At 38.7% G+C, this 20,580-nt stretch overlaps 1 protein-coding gene across 1 annotated transcript in view; it reads left to right on the top strand.

Annotated features, from left to right (window-relative positions):
• GRID1 (glutamate ionotropic receptor delta type subunit 1) overlaps window positions 1-20,580 on the top strand; it is a 693,764-nt gene that overhangs the window by 482,439 nt on the left and 190,745 nt on the right. The gene's annotated exons all lie outside the window — the stretch shown is intronic.

The following is a 20,580-nucleotide window of genomic DNA, read 5'->3' as shown; positions in this document are numbered from 1 at the left end:
GGCTTGTGAAGACAAGAGTCTAGTAGGTATAGGGACCAAGAAGTCAATGTAGCAAGAAAGGTATTGGAACAGTTATCCAAGAACCTCGGATGTGGTCATTGTGAGCCAGTGTGGAGCTGACAATGGAGTAGCAGGTAATGGCAGTGGCTGGGTTCCCAGAGCCCGGTCACGCAGCTGGCTTAGATGCACTCCTAGGAATGGTCCACTGGTTAGCATACACTCAGGCACAGGATCATATAATCACCGACACATATATTTCTATACACTTGAAAGGAAGACATCTCTACTAACCAGTGCCCAAGAGGTGAATAGGGAATAGTGAGCTCTCATCAGGGCAGGATAAACCCTTGTCAATGAGCCCTCTAGCCTGGCCTCTGGCATTAGCTGGGGGCAGTGGAGAAGCAGCAAAGGCTAATGTGCTATTGGGATCTCAAGAATCTGAGTGAGGGTTGACTCTTTGGCTGTGCTCCTTCAGGAGCAGGTAGAAGGATGCATGCGTAGAATGGTGGAGGGTGGAGGGCTAGAGGACTTACCGGGGGTGGTTGATCAACAGTTACCACATGGGAGTAGTACTGGTTTCCCACAGAGAGACTGGGATGGCTGGGGATCCAGGTGTGATGTGAGAGTTGGGGGGCTTCAGCCCATCTTATGACAGAAGGTGGAGCCATAGGTTGGTCATATAAATAATAGCAGGCTCAATAATTGGTCATGGTGCAACAGTGACAAACATGGTCTGATGGTATTTTGGAGCTCAGAGGTTTGTTTGTGCCATTGTAAAGTGAGTTGGCCACTATGGTGTGATAACCCTGGAGGACCATGGTGTGATGTGCAATGTCAATGGCATCAGGGATGGCTTGTGATATTTGATTAGGGATGCACAGAGCTGTGAGGCTTGGTGGAGGGCCAGGGATGGGTGGTCAGCATTGGTCTGGGTCCTTCGTGATGGCAACAGAAATGGGCTTGTGCTAGGACTCCCACCTGGTAAGGAGAAACCAGCACTGGGGAGCCCTCTTAGTCACTCTGATACAATAGGGGGTTGCAGAGTATAGCTACCTGCTGAAATGACTATTTCACATCTGCTACCGTACATACCTTCCGCCCCCAGTGGTCCTCAGAGGCTGGTGACACTCAGGCCTACCTGTGGGCTCCCTTGCTGCCCCTGCATCCCTTCCTTTAGCTCAACTTCAACAAGGTCCCACAGTGGGTGGGAACATTGGCTGTGGGGGTCCCTGCCTCATAAGGCCACACTGGCAGCTCGAGGAGCCTTAGAGACGGAGAGGCACTGTGTCCTCCACTTCCTGTTTCAGGTGTCTGGGCCTTCCATGTTGTCATGGCAACTCTCCTCCAATACCCCCAAAGCCAATGGGAGCTGGAATCTCTGAGTCTAAGAAGCTTCGGAGAGCAGGAGGCCTGAATGTAATTGAGTTGGAAGGGAAGCTGATTTTCAAGTGGGCTTTATTTTAAAATGTATCCTTTTGTCATTTTAAAATCTGACCTTAATAACTGCATATCCCAGTTGTTATCTGTCTGCCTGGGAGCTTATCTCTGTTAAGGAGAAGTTATCTGGAAAGCAGGGAATGGGATTTACCATAGCAAATGTTTGTTATTCGTGCCCAGGGTGCATTCAAGCAAGGTCTGGGAGGTTTCAGGATGAAGCAAGGCGAGGGGATTGGGGCAGAGTGCTTAGGCCTCGGGCAGCATTTGAAGGCAGGGCTGTGCTATGGTTTGTGGTGGATGATGGGGCTGTTGAAGGGTAGGGCTGGGAAACTGGGGTGACCTAAACGTAAAGTTTAGGGTGGAGATCGGATTGAGGGTTAGAGCCCTGAGGCACACAAAGGCAGAGATCGCTCATTCTAGGGAGCTAGGGGCAACTGAGGAATCCCTTCAACTGCATCTCTTTGGCTATGTCCAATAGGGGCCATCTGGGCTGACTCCCAGATGCTGTCATGTTAGGGCAGGGTCACGGATTCTCTGCCAAAAATGGTGCCTATCTCAATATATGTATATATTCTAGTTTCTCTCTCTCTACTTATATTTATATAATTTCTGTATATGTATTATATAGACTATCATTATAATTTATATAACATATCTATGTATACTTATATGCATATATGTATGTATAAATGTATAGATATGTATAAATATGCATATGCATATATTTTAAAAACAACTGTAGAAAACAAACAAACACAGGCCCCCAGACTAAAGCCCAGTAGCCTCTTTAAGATTTAAACCGAGGAACTGTTTAAATTACGGAATAAATGGATGTTTTCTTAAGGTAAATACTCTGGAGGGAAATCTCAGGGAGGGTGAGTCACCCAGACGCTTTAGATAAAATGGCATCAAGGCTGTGGATTACTCAGCCCCTTCAGAGGATGGAAGGGGTAGGTGATTGCCTTTCGCTGCAGGGTGCTGGACAAATACTAATTAAATTATCTCATCCAGGAAGTGCGTTCTTGTTGAGGGAGTGCTGGATGGCAAATTCAAAGGTCTGTGTCACCAGTCTGCTGTGTAACTCCAGGCAAAATATCAATCATCTCTCTGTTTGGCTTGGAGCTGTCTGGCATGGGTGATCACCAGGCAACCCCACGGGGGCAGGCTTTGCTGAAAGTCACATCAGGCTCCCATAGGACTTAGCCTGGCATTTTTCCTGGAGGTGCATGCTTGTTACTATCGAAGCTCCATGGATTTCTACTTGGCTTTCTCTTTGTTCAGACAGAAATCAGCAAAGGAGAGCTCCACGGGCTTACTCAGGCAAATGTCCTTAGCTTATGACATGAGCTGGGGCAGGATTGTGGGAAACCACCTGTAGGGAAGTTACCAAAGGTGGGGGCACAGGAGGCTGTTCAGTACAGGACAGGAGGGAGCAGAGCACAGACTACTGAACACCTACTGTGAACACAGGTGCCTTACACGTATGTTGTTTCACTGACTCAGGGGCCTTTGTGTCACTCCTGGCTCTGCCTCTCCTGAGCTTTCGAAGCCACTTCCCTTCTCTGAACCTTTATTTTTTCAGATGGGAGGTGCAGATAATACAGTCTCCTGGTTATTCAAGGACTCAGTTGGTGTAATGACCCTGATGCAACGCTGAGCAGTGAGTTCTCGCCCTAGCTTCCGGCAGGTGGGGCCATACCCCATCTCTGAGCATTCTACCCCAGACTCCACAAGAGCAGACACTTATAGGCAGACTTAGGGCATGGCCTTCCAGGGGGAGCCTGGGTGGTTCAGTTGGTTAAACATCCGACTCTTGGTTTCAGTTCCGATCACCATCCCATCATTCCTGGGATCAAGCCCCACATCCTGCTCTGTGCTGACATGAGGTGTGGAACCTGCTTGGCATCTCTCTTCCATTGCTCTCTGCCCTTCCCCCACTCATGTTGTCTCTGTCTCTTTCAAAATAAAACAAGAACATGGCCTTCCACCTTGAAGCTCCCTGGACTTCAGCCAAAGCCTGAGGTCAGAGACAACAGGAGGGCTCTGTGTGCCCAGCAGTGCCCCATCCCCCCTATTGTGCATGGGACCAGATACCCACTCCTTATATAAAGACCATGAGGGAGGATGTGCTGGGAACTTGGCCTCTGATGAATGTTGTTTTTAGGACTGTTTTGGTGTGATTAAAGGAGGAAGGAAAACATGGTTGTCTTTTTTTTTCCCCCACAAGTATGACACAGCTACAGCCTTGCAGAAACATTTTTCTGTGATATGATTGTTGAGGATCTCTGCTCTTTTCCATCCCAATGATACTGGTGTGGACTCGTTTTCTTCCACTAATGCAGGGTCCCTACTGCAGTGAAACCCTAGGGAAACTGCCAGCTGCCTGAAGGCCCTTTGAACATCATTTCCCACAGGCACTATCCACCTGATTCACTGGCTTCGTGGAGGGTGGCCTGTCTCCTTGGCCAAGAGGGTGAGGAGGTGGGCAGAAAGCTTCAGGAAAGCCTATGAGTTTGCTCTATGCATTGGCATTTCAGTACAAAGAATACACTGGTGATGAGAGAGAACAGGGCTGTTTGTGCTCCTTGAGACAGAGAGCCAGGAAACTGAGAAAGAATTTAGTCCAGTGCTTTCAAGCTTTTCTTTAGTCCTAGAAAATTGGTTTCAGCAGAACCTCCTTGGAACCCAAATACATTAAATAGTTGTAGAAGCAGACAGTTATAGTTGCCCTAGATAGGGAATTGGGGTAGGGGGTCGTGAGGATCCCTGCACCATCTTCCCTGTCTCCAGTATCTTCTCTGTGGTTTTATGAGCAGCTCTACTTGGGAAACTGAGGCCCAGAGACTAGAAAGACTCAATTATGTAGCACTAACAATCCTATGACTGTTCTTGGGCTGGAGGGCAGATTTCTTGAAGGTGATGTGTAGCACAGGGCCCGGGGTATTTTTTTCTGAACTCAGGACAATGTGGTTCCATGATCCCTTCACTCTACTTTCTACCCCATCCTCCTGTCACTGCACCCTGCACACTACCTCCAGAGCCAGCATTAGGGCCTCAGAGCTCTTTCCTGTTGATCTAAAGCCTGCTGAAGTTCCACCAATGAATGCCCTTGGCTCAGCCTCCTCATTCCAGTAATTATCCAAAGAAATCAGAGGGCTTCATTCTCCTTTAACCAGTTTAAGATGCTTCTTCCGTTTTCTCTGTCAATTTCCTTTCTTCTTGAAAGCTGGCTTTGGACAGGAATCAAATGCCTTCCTTTATATCATGTCCCTGGGTGGGTCCTGTGGCTGCTGATAATTCATAGAGGCATAATTGATCATCATGTAGTGATCTCCATGCCATAGGACCCAGCCCTCCTGGGGCTTGAAAGTGCATCATTAACATTCTTGCCCAGGTCTGCTACACTGTGTTAACAAATCGTCCCACATTCTCACAGTTCAGAAGTTCCAAGCAGTGAGGCCAGGTGGAAGAGGCAGCAGCCAGTAGACAGGATAGCTCATGTGATGTAGTAGAGACTGCCTCTTAGAGTACAAGTGGAATCCGTTACCTGGCGGCTTCAGCAGCTGGTACCGGGATCTGCACTGTAGATTTAACAGTGAGGGAAGGGAGGTGGGCGGTGGTGGGGCTGGGAGAATCCAGCCCGAGGATTGTGCAGTGTCTCTATTAAGCTGCTCTGATGGAGGCTCCCAGCTGTGCACAGTGAGTCACGGAAGAGAAATAAACTTCAGTCTCTTCATGGATTAGCATTCTTGCAGCATATTTCCCGAGTAAAATGTCAACCGTTCCGAACCCTTGTGCGGAACCACTTTTGATAGAGAGCTGAGAGCCAAAACAAACCCTGCTGCTTCATCCCAGTAAAGGGATAAGGAAGAGATACAATTAAGTATTTCATTTTAAGTGCCTGTATCATTTCGTTTTGAAGATAGCGTCAATATATGCTCATTTAGGGTAGAATGATTAGAAAATGCAGATAAATGAAAAGAAGAACATAAAAGCCATAATCTCTGAACCGAAGAATAAATACTGTTTGTGTTTCCAGTGCTTTTGCCTTCTTTCTTCTTTTTTTTTTTCCTTGCTCTGTACATAGCAATAGAGAAGGTGATATGTATATTGATCAAATTGCTATTTATTGTACATGCATTTTATATCCTGACTTTCAAACTTAATACTACATTGGGAGCATTTTCTCATTGCTTTCACTTTTCTTTACTATGATTTTTAATGGAAATACATTTCTCAGCTTACAAGGAGCTATCACTTATTTTATCTTCCTAGATGATGAATGTTTAGGCATTTATATCATATCCTATGGAATAATGCTGGAATGGACATCCAATATGTATGCAATTTTATTGCATCTATATTTATTTCCTTCTACTTCTTAAGGAGGGGAATTATCAAATCAAGGATAATAATTTTTTAAAGTTCCTATTTAAAGTACCTATTTTCAAATTGATTATAAAAAATTTAAAAATTTCCACATCCACCAGTACTATATGGAAGTTTCTGTTGCATCTTCTGCTCAAAAAATTGAGTGATATATTAAACATTTTTTGCTAATTTGGTAGCAGCATGTAAAAATAATGCCGATAAATTTCTTGTGAAATTGTGCATTTAAAAATACAGTCATTGGTCAATTGTGTTTCATATTTTGTAAATTACACCTTAGATCCTTTATTCTTTTATATTGGGGGATGAAGTTTTTCTTCAGAAAATGGTCTTTCAGAAGGAATTAATGGTTATTTGTGTCAAATATTTTGTTCTCATAAACTGCTTGCCTCTGAAGAAAATAATTTCACATAGAGACACTTGGTAATTTATGTACTTGTATTTTTGAGTAAGTTGTACCCAATTCACAAAGTACATACTATTCATCCATACTTTCTTCTAGTATTTTTACCAGTTGATTTTATTTTAATGTAATCTGCCATCTAATTGGGATTGATTTGGGATAAATTGTAACCTGGTGACCTAACTTTTACGTTATTCAGTATTGGTTCCTACTATCCAGGAATCCTTCCTTTCCCTATTGACTTGAACATTACATTTATCATATGCTCTGCTAAATTCGCCGTATCTCTCCATTGATTTTTAAAACATTCTTAGACTCTTTTCTCCCTTTTTGCCCCTCTCAGAATAAATATAATTAATCTTTGTATACTTTTAGAATGTACTTGTCTGCAGGTAACAGAATGTTCATTTATGTGCATTAAACAATAAGGAAGACTTATTATCTAACATAAAAAGAGGCCTGACGCTCCGGTGGCTCCAGAGTTGGCCAAGGCAGACGTTCTGCACCCAGATCAAAGGCCTGAGTCTTTTTCATCTTTCTATTCGCCTGTCCCCAGGGTGTAGTCTGAAGTCTCTTCGTAATTTCAGGATGGCTGTGGTAGTTCCAGCTGTCATACCCAGAGAGACAGTAGCAAGGGGAAGAAGAGGGTCATTTCTTTGTGTGTGTTGCTTCCTTTTTGTAAACGAGGCAACCTGTCCCAGGAGTTGAGCCTGGCTACCCATTTTTATACAATGATGGTTTTGCTTTTTTGTTATTGCTGTTAAGATTTTCCACCGACATGGATACATGACATTGACCTATACTTTCCGTCTCAGATGCTTGTGTTCAACTTGTGTTAGGCTTGTACTCCCTGCATAACATGGGTAGGGAATTGTTCACTCTTTTGCATTTATAGGGACAGAGCTCTGGAAAATTGGAAAGAATTCAACTCCTAAAATTACCTGAACTGGTGGTTGGTCTTATTACTTTGATGTTTTGGAAATTCTCTTTCCTGATTTCTACATTCCTCAAGTAATTTTTAGTAGTCTGCTTTACAGAAAATCTTGTATAACACTGGTGTTTTCAAATCCATTACTAAAGCTATTTATAGTATTTGCAAATAATTTAGAGAGTATCTATATGTTGAAATATTTCTCTTTTTATTGCTACTGTTGTATATTTGTGTTGTCCCCCTTTATTTCTTGATTTGACTAGACAGAAGGTTTTTTTTATTGATCTTTTTCAAAGAGCTAAGTCTAATTTGTTTAATCAATTTTGTTGTATTTTATGTTTCTCTAATTAATTGATTTGTTTTTCTTCACATCTCCCTGCTGCCTAGTGTTTGTCTTATTGTTGATTTTTAAACTTATTCTATGAGGTATCAGATAATTTCTTCTTTCCCATTTTGGAATGCACTCTGTTTTATTCTGAATATAATTGTGGCTGAATCTCAGTGGTTTTCCTAATGTAAACTGACATGTAACACTCGTACAGAAAAGTACCTAAATCATGAGTAAATCACAATGTGTTTTCAAAATGTGAACAAGCTCATGCAATCTACACCCTCCATCAAGTGGGTGTAGATATCATCAGTGACTACAGCATCACCCTTGTGCCTCCTTCTGGTCACTGTACCCCCCCCCCAGCAGAAATACTATTGATATCTATTGCATATGTTATGCCCAGATTTTAATATCATCTCCAAAAACCAGAGACTGCCAGGGAGACCGAGTCACGCATGCAAAAGCAAAGGGCTTTATTACAAGTTTAGGCTGGCAGGGCCTAAACTTGGGCTCACAGACTTTACCAGCGCAATGGATCCATGCTGAGAGCCCCGAACAAAGGCGGGGCAGGGCCTTTATGGGTTTGGGAAGGGGGAGTTACAGGAAATTGTGACACAGGTACAGGGGTCCAATCATTATAGCCTATCATTATTGGCAGTAACTTTAACCATATACATTGTTACTTTTGGTGGGACCCAATCACAACATTTAGAGTGTTAATTGTTCACTCTTTTGCATTTATAGGGACAGAGCTCTGGAAAATTGGAAGGAATTACAGAGTGGACCCAGGACTCTCACGTAGGGCGTGACTAGCCTTAAGCAATAAGTGATTATCTGTAACTTCTATCTCTAGGCCTGCCCTTAGGAATGGTAAGGGTGTTAGCTGGCCTTTCCTGATTGGGTGTTACAAGAATGGTCCCTCCTGCCTTGGGCAATGTGTGCCCTTTTATTGTCTAATGATTCTGAGAAAGTGACACCTAGGTCTCCTAGGTCAGAGAGGAGACTTGAAGCCTGTCATGAAGTCAGTTTGATTCAGACCTGCGTCCTTACACATATACTTCATACTCTTTTGTGACTGCCTTCTTTTGCTCAATGTCATGTTTGTGAGATTCATTATTATTATTGTATGTACTTTTAGTTCATTCATTCTTACTGTGTTTTAAAATGTAGGTTTTATTGTTATTCAGGTATGGCGAGGGCAGCAGATCAGGAGATGCCTAGTGTTGAAAAGATAGTTTGTAATAGTTGCCTGGAGGTTGGGGAATGTCACACCACACAGGGCTACTAGAGGAAGCACCAGAGTCAGTCAGGAGGCAGAGGGCACGGTGGAAAATGTGGACAAGAGGCTTTATGGTGGTTTTTGCAGGAGGCAGGGTAAGGTGAGGCAGGGTAAGCAGAGTCAGTATTGGGTAGTTGGAAATGACATTAGTTTCTGCAGACTCTGGAATATAGGGGCTGCTCTGAGTTGTCTGATACTTCACCCTAGGATGAGGGCAGAAGAGGAGTAGCCTAGAGGGGCAAAGTTCCATACAGCCTGTGGTTGGGGGTGGTGAGACAGGTTCTGGATTGGTTGGTTTGCATACTAAAGGCACCCCTGCCAGAGAGTCATTTACTGTCTCTGGGAATTGACTAGTCCTGGAAGGGGCAGTCTCTCAAAGGATCAGCAGGACCCTGGATAGCAAAGCACCAGAAACACAGAAAATAAAAAGGCATGATTAATATATATGGACATATGCCTTTTATGACTATTTCATACTTTGTTTATGTATTCTGTTGTTGAAGGCATTTGAGCTGTTTCCAGATTTTTTTCTATTACCAAGAATCCTGCTTTAAACATTCTTAGATGCATGTTTTGGGGAACATACATGTCTTTCTGTTGGTTATATATACTTGACCTATATATAGGTCAGAAAGTATGTGGATGAATAACAGATTCTACCAAACACTTTTCTAAAATGCTTCTTATCAGCTTACATATCTATGGGTAATTCCTAAGAGCGTCATTTGTTCTTCACTAACCCTCAGTGAACAAACCTGGATTGTTAGTCCTTTACATGTCAGCCATGCTGCTGGGTGGGTAATGGTTTCTCACTGGGGTGATTTAATTTCCATGATGATTAATGATGTTGAGCTCCTTTTCAAGTGTTTATTGGTCATTTGGAGATCTCTGTGAGAGGCCTGTTCAGGTCTTTCATGAATTTTTTTTAAATTTGGTTTTCAGCCTTTTCTTACTGATTTGTAGGTGAACTAGATATGTGTCCTTTATATATATTGGAATTGTTTTCTCACACGCTGTGCCTTGCCTCTTTAATGCTCTTAATGACATCTTTAAATGAACAGAAATTCTGAATTTTAATGTGGTTTCATTTATCCAGTTGACCATTTTCCCCCTATTTGTTTACTACATTATGTGTGCTGTTTAAAAGAGGTATAGCTATTTCAGAACATGAAGCTGTCATCCTATATTTTCTTCTAAATGTTTTTTTTTTTACACTTCTCCTTTGTATCTGCATTACATCTGGACTCAGTCTCTGTGAATGGTGTGTCTTGGAGGCAAGATAATATTAAAAAAATACAGATATTTGATTGACTCAATACCATTAATTGAAAGAATAAACTCTTTTTCCTACTGCTTTGCCGTACTACCCTTTTCAGAAGTCAGGTAGCTGTATACTGTGGGTTTGTTTTTGGACATTTGTATGTGCACCAAGATCATACTATTTTAATAATCACAGTTTTATAATAACTCTTGAGTTTGGATAGTGTACATCCTCTAGCTTCCTCCTTTTGTTTTTCAAGATAGACTTGACAGTTCTTGGCCCTTTGGATTTCCTCACATGTTTTAAAATTAGATTTTTATTTTCTGCAAAACAAAATCTGGGATTTTAAAAAAGCCTATTTATTTATTTATGGAGAATGGGGGAGGACAGAGAGAGAGAGAGGAAAAGAGAGAATCCCAAGCAGGCTCCACACTGTCAGTGCAAAGCCTGATGCAGGGCTCAGTCTCATGAACTATAAGACCATGACTTAGGCCAAAGTCATGAGTTGGATGCTTAATTAGCTGAGCCACCCAGGCACAAAAATCTGGGGTTTTCCCTGAGATTTCATGGATTCTAGATCAACTTAGGGAGAGTGAACATCTTACAAACATTGAGTGATCTTGTCCATGAACGTACTATACCCCTCAATTTATTTATATTTTTAATTTCCCTCAGGAAAGTTTTATAGTTTTTTACTGTAGGGATCTTGAATAATTTTTGTGTGATTTTCCTCCCATATTAATATTTGTGATTGTATTATAGAGAGTATATAATCAAGCTTATTTTTCTGCTTGTTTGTTGTGTGTATATAGAAATATTGGTTTTGTATATTAAACTTGCTTCCAGTGAACTATTCACTGATTTATTCTAATAGTTTACTTACAGATTTTTTTTAAATTTTTTTTATGTCTTTATTTTTTATTTTGAGAGAGAGAGAGACAGAAAGTGAGCAGGGGAGGAGCAGAGAGAGAGGGAGACACAGAATTTGAAGCAGGTTTCGGACTCTGAGCCGTCAGCACAGAGCCCGACGTGGGGCTTGGACCCATTGACTGTGAGATCATGACCTGAGCTGAAGTCGGACATTTAACTGACTGAGCCACCCAGGTGCCCCAGTTTACTTATAGATTCTTAAGATTTTGTATATACATAGTCACATCATATACGAAAAATGAGAGTTTCATTTTTTATTTCCCATTTTTATGGCTTTATTCCTTCCTCTTTCCTTATCACACTACTTAGGGTCTTTAATTCAAGTTGAATAAATGTAGTAGTAGTGGGTGTTCTTATCCTGTTATTGATCTCAGAGGTCAGCTTTTTATAATGCACAATTTTACATTATATTTGCTGCATATTTTTAGTAGGTGTTTGTTTTATGATTAAGAATACTACCCTGAATTTCTGGTTTGCTAACAGTTTTGTCAAGAAAGAGGTATTAATTCAGTCATTCTTTTTCAACTATTAATATAATTATAAAATTTATATTTTTACTATTTCCTATAAATATAGTAAATCACATTGATTTTTTTTCCTTTTTTGATGCTGTTTATGATTTCTCTTTTCTATATCAATCCTACACCTTCCTGTTTGGATTATTATTGTTTTATAATGTGTTTATATTTTATAATTTGTTCTCATATTTGGAAAGTTTGGTACCTTCTGATTTTTCATTCTTCTCATAATATATTCTTCTTGAAATTAAACCTTTATTTTGAGATTAACATAATTAACATTCATTTGTAAGAAATAATATAGAGAAATATAGAGATCAAGTATGCCCTTTATTAAGTTCCCCCCAAGGATAACATTTTGCAATCCTCATGTACAGTAATGCAGCCAGGATCTTGACATTGACACAGTTCATGAATCTGATTCAGTTTCAGATTCCCTCAGTTTCATTTGTACTTGTGAGTGTGTGTGTGTGTGTGTGTGTGCACATGCGTGTGTGTTTGCACACATGTGACAGTCTAGTCATATCAGCCTTTTGTCATTTCAAGTGATGTCTGGAAATCTTACTTTCATTTAGATCCTTTTTCCATTCTTCACTTTTAAATACCATTGTCTTGAGTAGCAGATGGTATTATAATTTATGTTTTAATCATCAAATGTAATTTATAAAACTTAGGAAGAGCACAGTCTATGGTAGGTATATACTCACATTTCTGCTCTTTTTGCTGTTCTTTTATATTCATGATGCTCCAAGAATTATTTTATCCTTTTCCTTTCTGGTTAATAAATTTCCTTTGGCAATCTTAAGGATCTGCTAGCTACATATTCTTTTAGTTTTCCTTTGTGGTTGAGGGTTCTTATTTTTCCTCTGGAGAAGTGATATGTGGAGAAGTGTTGTACCATTTTCTACTAGCTTCCATGATTTTAGAAGAGGATTCTCTGTCATTGAAAAAATTAGGGAGAAGGAGGGAGGCAAATCACGAGACACTCGAATACTGAAAACAAATTGAGGGCTGAAGAGGGAGGGGGGAAGGGGGTGATGGTCATGGAGGGGAGCACTTGTGGGGAAGATCACTGGGTGTTATATGGAAACCAACTTGACAATAAACTATAAATAAAAAAAAGAAATTGGTTTTCTTCTGGATAGTTTTTCTCTAGATGCTTTAAAGATTTTTTTTTTCATCTTTGATTTTCAGAAGTTTTCTTGTGATGTGTCTTGATGTAGATTTCTTTGAATTTATCCTGTTTGCAATTCCTATGTTCTTGAGTCTGTAGGTTTACATGTCTTTCATGAAATTTGGGGAATTGCTAACAATACTCTTTCTTTTTCTTTTTTCCTTCCAGGATTTCAGTGGAATGAAGGTTAGGTCTTTTGTCCCTCAAGTCCCTAACTCAGATCCTAGTCATCTCTTTTTCGGTTGATTTTCCCTTGGTTGCTCATGTTGGGTAAATTTTATTACTTTGTTCTCCAGTTGCCAATTCTGTATCCTGCCATTTAAATTTTATGATTGATTCCACCCAGTGAGTTTTTAAATTTTTGCCATTGTATTTTTTCAGTTGCATGACTTCTATATTGTTCTATTTTATACTCTCTTTACTGAGATTTTCTATTTTTTTCACTTTGTTTCAAAAGATTTTGTAATTGCATTTTGCAACACTTTTTATGGTGACATTTGAAATCTTTATCAGATAATTCAAACATCTGATCATCTTGGTTTTAGCATTGATTGATTGTCTTTTCTCATCCAAATTGTTAGTTTGCTGGTTCTTGGTATGATGGGTAAATTTTTTACTATATTCTGAACATTGTGTTAATTATCTTAGGAGGCTGTATTCTATTTAAATCTCTTATTTTCATAGGGAGTTACCCTCTTTTGTTTTAGCACATAAGTCTGTCCTACTTTTGTCTGCTGTGTTTTCCATGACTACTTAATTTTAAGAGTTGATGTTATTTTGGTTGGCCTAGTTTATCTGGTGCTTTGGGGGCTTCTGGTTTTCCCTCTTTAGGCTTCCTGAGGAGAGTGAATGGGTTTTCTCTTGGATGGGTCACCTGGTTCCTCTTGTTAAAGGAAGAGAGTTTCTGGCCTATGAAAGTGAGGACCACTTTCCAAGGCAGGGCATTTGTGGTCAGATCACCCTGTCTCTAGGAAACAGAGGGCATTTCCCTGGCTGAGCCCTGATTGTGGCAGGATTCACCCTGTTAATGTCATCTGGTGACTGTCAGTGGAGATGGGGATTCTGAGACCTATGGAGACAAAGATATCTGTGGATTGGGCACTTATGTGGTAGAATCACCCCTGTTGGTGATTGCCCAACTGTTCAGGTGTCTCATCATGGGTCAGGAGAGGCTCAGGCTGATGTGGAAGGGAAGGGAAGGGAAAGGAAGAGAACAAATGATGTGCCATTTGTTGCTGGAAAAGCTCCTGAGGGATTTCCCAGGCTAGTGCTTCTGGGCTGGGCTGGCAGGGGAACAATGAGCCTCCTAGGGCTAGACTAGAAGTTCCCACCAGGCCTGAGATGCTCTCTTCTGGTGGTTGGGGACCATAAAACACTCTGCCACTGTGTGCTTCCAGTCCTGAGTTCCCTAACCCGTTTGCTGTCTCCTCCTGATCTCCCAGAGATCTCCTTTGGTTGCCTCTTGCATTATGTCCAGGGCCTCCAGTTGTACTTATTTTACTATAATTTGTTATTCTTTTCAATGGCTTCTTGATATGTTTGGGTACATACTGTAATTTTGCTTTTCTTCTTTTCATTTAAAAGCTATTAATCCCCTTCTCAGTACAGTACAGTTCTCGATTTTTGATTGATGGTATTTTGTCTGTTTACATTCAAAGCAATGGCTAATCTCTTGGGCTTATGGTCATCATTTTTTAATTCACTTTCTATTTGATCCACATACTTCATATTCTTTGTTTTCTCTTCCTTTTTTGCCTTGCGTGGTTTATTTTTAAAATATCATTTTCTCTCTCATAACTGCTGAGTCTACATGTATTTTAAAACCCTCCAAGCTATTACTATTTAGTGTGTACATTCAATATTTTTATATCATACACTGACATGTGCTCCCTCCATTTTCTGGAAAGATTGTCTAAAGTAATCACTATTTCTTCCAGAAGTGTTTGGTAGGTTTTGTCAACAAAATCATCTATGCCTGAAATTTTCTTTTTTTGAAAGATTTTTTAATTATAAATTTTATGCATTTAATATACATTTGAGATATTCTGGTTATTGAATTCTTCATGAGTGATTATGATAGTTTATGTCTTTTAAGGACTGGTCCTTACTAAGTTGTTTAATTTATGAGCATATAATTATTTATATTTCCTTATTACCTTATTTTGTTTTATTTATTTATTTATTTAAAATTTTTTAATTTTTAAAATTATTTTGGAGAGAGAGACAGAGTGAGTGGGAGAGGGGCAGAGAGAGACAGAGAGAGAGAGAGAGACCTGGAATCTGAAGCAGGCTCCAGGCTCTGAGCTGTGAGCACAGAGCCAATGTGGAGCCATAATATTGTGACCTCACAAGCCATGAGATCATGACCTCAGAAACCATGAGATCATGACCTGAGCCAAAGTTGGAGTTCAACCAACTGAGCCACCCAGGCGCCCCAATATTTCCTTATTATTTTAAAGTCTGTAGTGATGTGTCATTTTCATTGGGGATATTGGTGATTTGTGTCATTATTTCTTGGTCAGTCTAACTAGTTTTATCAGTCTTACTGATTTTCTCAAAAGGTAGCTTTTGATTTCATTGATTTTTCTCTATTGTTTTTCTGTTTTCAAATTCAGTGATTGCTTCTTTTAACTATATTATTTCCCATCTATTTTGTTTTGTTTCATTTTGGGTTTAATTTACTCTTTTTTTTCTCTAATTAAGGATAGAAATAGGTTACTTATTTTTTATCTTGAGTCTTTCTGTAATGTAAGCTTTTACTCTACACATTTCCCCATACGCCCTGCTTTGGCTACATTCCATAAAAATTAATATGTTTGGCCATTATCCACTATTTATTTTCAGTCTGTCTAGCATTTATATTTAAATTATAACTTCTATAGGGAGTTCATAATAGGATGCTCCTTTTTGTCCACCCTCTCAGTATCCCTTCAGACCTACCATCTTAGCTAATTATTGATATAGTTGCATTTATATCTACAATTTTGTTATTTGTCTTATTCTCTATTTTTATGTTGGTATTTTGTCACCTTTCTTGCCCTCTTTTGAATTACATATTTAAATATTTTTAATGTTCCATTTTAGTTTATTTCATTTTGGGGCTTATCTCTTTGTATCAATATTTAAGGATCTATCATTCTATATGTATATGCCTGTATGTATATTTATCTGTATTTCACAGTTTACTTAGAGTTAATATTGTACTATGTTACATAAAATGTAGAAACTTTGTAACATCTAGGTTCCTATAATTCTCTCAGCTTATCTCTGATTTATTTTGAGGTATAGAAATATAGATAGATAGATAGATAGATAGATAGATAGATAGATAGATAGATTGATAGATCATGCATACATACATACATTGGAAACCCAAGGTATACAATATAATGATTTTTTTAAATTTCAGCAGTCATACCTATTTAACAGTACTTCTGCTGGTGAAAAAGTCTTTAAATATTTACCATTTATTTTATTTGCCTTTTCCCCAGAGATCCACATTTCTCTTTGAAATTGTTTTCCTTCCTTTAGCCTGAAACAATTCCTTTAGCATTATTTGTAGTACAGGTCTTCTGGCAAAAAATTCTAGTTTCCCTTTTTCTGAGATCTTAATTCCTGAAGGATATTTTAACTTGGTATAGAATTCTAAGTTGACAGTTTTTTTTATCCTGACATCTGTATTCTCTGCAAGACATCCATGGTCATCCCAAACCTGGTTCCCCTGAATGTAACATGCTACTTTCCTCCAGCTGCATTCACATTTTTTTTCCTTTGGTTTTCAGCAACTTGATTAAGCTGCATCTAAGCATAGTTTTCCTTGTGTATATGCTTTTGGGAGTTCACTGAATGTCTTGAATTCATAAATATATGCTTTTACCAATACTGGGATAGTTTCCGTAATTATTACTTTAAGTAGTGTGTGTGTGTGTGTGTGTGTGTGTGTGTGTGTGTGAGAGAGAGAGAGAGAGAGAGAGAGAGAGAGAGAGAGAGAGCGAGAGCACCTTTTTCTTTTCTTCTGGGGGCTCTAATGGCCCATTTATCAATATTAATATTTATATTGTTCTCAGGCTTTCTCATTTTCAACCCTATTTGTTTTTTCAGACTGAATAATTTTTGTTTGTTCTATGTTCAAGTTCAATGAATGTAGAGCAATGATGGGTTTCTGTGCTACCTTTAGGGACCATTGCTATCACCACCACCACCATGCTGATCATAATAAGATCCCCCTAAAGGTAAAATGGAGCAAGAATGGGGTGGAGAGAGAAAAAATATATATATGCATATATGTGCAATTAATACATACATATATCTCTGTCTGTGTCTAGTCCATGTAATTGTCAATGTCTCTACAGAGAGAGAGGATATTCATCTGCAGGCAGTTTGCTTCTCTAAGTTTGGACACCCTTCCACATTCTGCCTACGTTTTTTGTCACCTGTTAGAGTCCTCAAGTGATTGTTTTTTTGCATTTTGTCCAGAAATGAGAGGTCCATCAAGCAGGAGCTATGGGCTATAGTAGATTATGCCAATTTGGCATAACTAGAACCCCTCTCATAGATCTTTTAAATAAATTAAGAGAAGAAAATAAATAATAAAAGTGCTTATAATTTGCTACGTATAAGAGGGTTTCTACAACCACTTTACTTCATGGCCATTATCACAAGGTGTCCTTGTTGTCATTTTTTTAAAGTATATTTTCTCTGGGTATCAAAATCAGGTTTCCTGTTATTTTTTTAAATAAAACTTTACAAATGTAATTTTATTAGTCTTTTATCTACATAAATTTTATTTTGAAAACTCAGTTACCATTCTTATTGTTGCACTTTTCCAGGTAGTATATTTGTATATTTTTAAGCTACTTTTAAGATTTTTTCTGTCTCTGGTTTTCAGAATGTTTGAGTATAATGTGTCTAGGTAGGTGTAATGTTTTTCCCTTTATCCTGCTGTATTTGTTAGTCAATGGCTTGATGTATTTCATTAGATTTTGGAACTTCTCAGCTATTATTTCTTTAAAAATTGCTTATGACAGTTTCTTTTTCAGACAATTAAACATTGATTAGATATGTTTAACGGGAAACTATGTCTTTTGTACTGTATTTCCACCTTTTTTTCCACTCTCTGAGCTTTATTTGAATATCAGGTATAAACATGTCTTAGAGTTAACTAGTCCCATTTTCTCTTGGGACCAGTTTTTAACACTGATTCAGTGAATATCTAATTTTACATTTTTATTTTACAGTTCTTGACTGTCTTTATAATTCTTTTTTATGCAGACTACCTGTACAAAAACTACAACTTTATATCCAGCTCTTTCTCATTTCTTCTGTTTTTCTTAACGTATAGACATGACCTACTATTCATGTTCAAATCTTGGTATGTTATCTCCAATATTCATCTACTAAAGATTTAATTTTTTGATTATCAGTTACTCTTTTTTAAACATGTATAATAGTAATTTTTGTTTTATCATTGACAATATGGGATTTAGGTTGTAGGATCTGGCTTATATTATGTTTGTCTGATGGTTGTAAAATGCTGTCCCTGAATACATCTGAGTAACTAACATATCATCTTGATACTATTGAGGTTTAGTTTTAGAATTTGCTATAGTCCTTCAATTGCAGTCTTTCCCTCACTCTTAGTACTGGGCTCTTACTTACACTTAGGACATGGCCTCCTGTGGTCTCAGTTAAAAGTGCTTGGTATTCATCAACATATTTAAACTCAAGTTTTTAGCCTATTGCTTACCATGTCTCTAGCATTCTGTGTCCTCTGAAATATCAGCTCATTTCTCCATTCTCCCAGGGGGTCCGTGATATCCTCTTAGATCCTTTGCAAGCTGGATACATACCTTAGGAGTCATCTGAGTAACTTATGCATAAGTTTTACAGAGATATTTCATACTTTTTCACTTCAACTTCTTTCCTTTTTTATTTTTATTTTTTTATTAAAGTTTTTTTTTGATTTATTAGTTTTTGAGAGAGAGAGAGTAAGAGCGTGAGCAGGGAGAAGCAGAGAGAGAAGGAGACACAGAATCTGAAGCAGGCTCCAGGCTCTGAGCAAGCATTCAGCACAAACCCGGACACGGGACTTGAACCCACGAACTGTGAGATCATGACCTGAGCCGAAGTCGGACACTTAACCGACTGAGCCACCCAGGCACCCCTCTTTTCTTTCCTTCAGAATTTTGTTTCACCTCGGTACTACAAACTGTTCCTACCACGTAATGAGACTGCCTTCCTATGCCCTTGTTCGATTTCCATGCAAAATGGATAGAAAAATGTCTCCAGGTAAGAAGGTCTAGTGTGAATATCAGGCTTGTCTCATGGTTTTTTTTCATGATCTCAAATGCAGTCTTGTCTTGGTTGGCATATAAAGACCTGAAAATGGTTATTTTGAACATTTGAATAAGCTTTATAGTAGTCTACTGTGGTAAGCTCCCTTATTTTTATGACTTTTTACATATTCATTCATTGCCTCCCCCCCCCAGATTGATGCATTGTTCAGTTTAAATAGTTTGGAACTTTCAAATAAGGGTATCATATTGTAACTATTCTCTTGGAACTTAACTTTTAAATTCAATATTTTGTTAATGATGTTTGTTACATGTAGCTAAGTTGTTTAATGTTTATAGATATATAGAATTTTATTTTCTGAGTATATGGTTTATTTATCAATTTTCCTGGACATAGACACTTGATTTATTTCTAGTTGTTTTTTTCATTATTATAAACTTTCTTTTTCTGAACATTATTTGGCATACTATGTGTTTATGTACAAGAATTTCCCTTGACTGTGTACAGACATGGAATTGCTGGAGTGTGAATAATTAACTAAAATATCAACTTATCAGAGTGGTTTGTTTCCCAAAGTGGCTGTATTAATTTATAGTGCCAGCAGTGTAGATGACACCCCATTGCCCTGCATCTTCTGAAACCCTGACTGTTTTGGACATCTTATTTTTGCCGATCAACACCGTGTACAGCGGTGTCACGTTTCCATCTTGATCTGCATATTCCTGATCATCATGAAGATTGAGCAGTCTCTCCACATGTTTATTTAGCATACCTTTTTCCTGTTAGTGTTTATTTCTCTTTTTTTCTGTTTATTATTGATTATTGGATTATTTCTGACTTTCTCACTGATTAGTGGGAGTTCTTTAGTGTTCATCTGTTCCTGGAACTTACGTCTTTTTGGCTTTAAGTCTTGCAGCTGTCATCTATTTATCTTTAGGATCATGGCTTTTTTCCTCCATATATTTAAGGTGTCTTTAAAATAATACATTCTTGGGGTGCCTGGGTGGCTTGGTCAGTTGAGTGTCTGGCTTAGATCATGCTTTCATGGGTTCGTGGGTTCAAACCCTGCATTGGCTCTGTACTGACAGCTCAGAACCTGGAGCCTGCTTTGGAGTCTGTGTCTCCCTCTCTCTGCCTTTTCCCCACTTGAGCTCTGTCTTTCTCTCAAATATAAATGAACATTTAAAAAGTTTAAATAATACATCATTAAAAATAAAATAAATTCTTAAAGCAAGACTGATTTCTCTGTACTTTTAAAATTAGTATTTTTTGTCTAAATCTAAGGAGAAAAGATGTTTTCTTATATTTCTAGTAAAAGCTTTTAAAATGTTTTTTAATATTTTAATGTTTGAGAGAGTGAGAGAACACGTGCACATATGTGCATGTGCGTGCACACACATGCACATGCACACACACACACACACATGTGAGCAGGGGAGGGGCAGAGAGAGAATCTCAAGCATTCTGTCAGCACAGAGCCCTGTGAGGAGCTCCATCCCATGAACCCTGAGATCATGACCCAGCAAATCATGATTCTGACATGTAACTGACTGAGCCACCCACGTGCCCCTCTAGCAAAAATTTTTATTTTATTTTATTTTTTTTACTCAAATGCCAACATTTTTATTTATTT

This window comes from Suricata suricatta, chromosome 2 (assembly GCF_006229205.1).
Source record: "Suricata suricatta isolate VVHF042 chromosome 2, meerkat_22Aug2017_6uvM2_HiC, whole genome shotgun sequence".
NCBI lineage: Eukaryota > Metazoa > Chordata > Mammalia > Carnivora > Herpestidae > Suricata > Suricata suricatta.
Note: the sequence above shows the minus strand (reverse complement) of the source record. Positions and strands in the feature narration are given on the sequence as shown.